This window comes from Phyllobates terribilis, unplaced genomic scaffold (assembly GCF_046119375.1).
Source record: "Phyllobates terribilis strain yellow unplaced genomic scaffold, ASM4611937v1 Scaffold_2__4_contigs__length_985480577, whole genome shotgun sequence".
Taxonomy (NCBI): Eukaryota; Metazoa; Chordata; class Amphibia; order Anura; family Dendrobatidae; genus Phyllobates; species Phyllobates terribilis.
This window is the reverse complement of record NW_027362762.1, coordinates 341,846,141-341,847,815: the sequence shown is the minus strand read 5'-3', so window position 1 is coordinate 341,847,815 and position 1,675 is coordinate 341,846,141.

The window sequence follows — 1,675 nt, the reverse complement described above, 5'->3', positions numbered from 1 at the left end:
GGACCGCCCTCGAAGTGGGAGGAGACGAAAGAGAAGAACAAAGATGGGTGTCGCTTGGAGCAGTCTGGAGCGAGCGCACCCGGAGGCAAGAGGTCTAACAAGGAGCAGCGGAGGAGCTCACCCGGAGATGGAGAGAAAGCAGAACAGCACCGGCCCGCTGGCCAGGAGTCTGCTAGAGACCGAGGAAGGAGGGCAGAGCAGCACCGGCCCGCTGGCCAGGAGCCTGCCGGAAGCCGAGCAGAGCAGCACCGACCCGATGGTCAGGAGCCTGCTAGAGTCCACAACCCCGCTAGGTCTAGCGGAGATCCTAGCGCAGCTCCCCCGAGACCGGGAGTGTGCACAAACTGCCCTGGAGGGCCTCGCAAGGAGGATGGCCCGGGTACAGCGCGAGATACTGGCGGAGTGGAGCCGGGAGATGGCCCAGCAACCAGAGACCAGTCAACGGAGCACGCTACCCTGGAAGAGGAAGCAGACCGCCTCTGAGGATGGCGCGGGAGGACCTAAGGCCGGAGACGGCGCCGAGGAGGGAGCCGAACGCATGGAGGCAGGTAAAGGGGACGCCTATACCCCAAGCCGTGACACCGCTTACCTGCCCCAGCTCCCCGTCGCAGAGCCCGAAAGTCCCCCTGCTGTGCCCGTAGCCGCCAGGTCACCGCCATGGACTAGGCCCCGACCGGAAGCCGCCGCCGCGACCCCTGTGACGTCACACGCACCGACCCGGAGCGTGACAAAGCAGGAATTACCACCAGCCTGGTCGCAAGGCCTAGTACCCCCGGGCGCCGCACCACCAACAGCGCCCCCTACCTCCGCGGAGCCTCCGGCCTGGCCGCAAGGCCAGGTAACCCAGGGCGCCGCCGTCCTAACGGTGCCCTTCACCTTCCAGGTGCCCCAGGCCTGGCCGCAAGGCCTGGGCAACCCGGGCGCCTTCACCACCGCGCCCGCGCCCGCAATACCAAGGGTGCCACACCTGGGGGAGGACCTCTTCAGCCAGCTCACATGGCCGGACGGGCAGCCCTTCATCTGGCCCGAAGGATACCATGAGCTGGGGCGGCAACAGAGACGAGGGCCCTTGTGTGAGCCCCTGATCCCGGCTCCGAAGCCCGTGACTCGGGTCTCGCCTCCTTTGGAAGACGCACAGTTTGAGTGGGACCCCACCGGAGAAGATCTAATGGGGTTCACTCAGGAAACTCGGGCAGTCGCCGCTGAGCGGACTGAGTGTTGTCGTCAGCAGCTAGCAGAGTTTACGAGAGAACGGGAGGAGAGGCGGGCCAGAGAACAACAGGCCCAAATCCGGAGCGCGGAGCAGAAGAGCCGGACAAGGAGGAACCCCCGTGCAGCGCATTGTCCCCGCACCATCGGGACAGTGATAAAGTTCAACCCGCAGCATGGGTGGGGCTTTATTCGGGACCGTAACAACCGCGGTGACGTTTTTGTGACTCGCAGAGACGTCGAGTCCCACCTGCCGGAAGGTCACAAAGGCCGTGACCTCTACGTCGGAGACGAGGTCACTTTCACCCGGCACAAGTGTGCCAAAGGACCTTACGCCCTCCACGTACACCGCTTGACGGAGGAGGAGTTGCGGTACGGAGAGGAGGAGCCAGAGGACCCGGACGGGTCTGAAGCAACACCATATCAAGAAAGAGCAGGAGGAAGACGCCGTTGAGTGCGGCCGAGA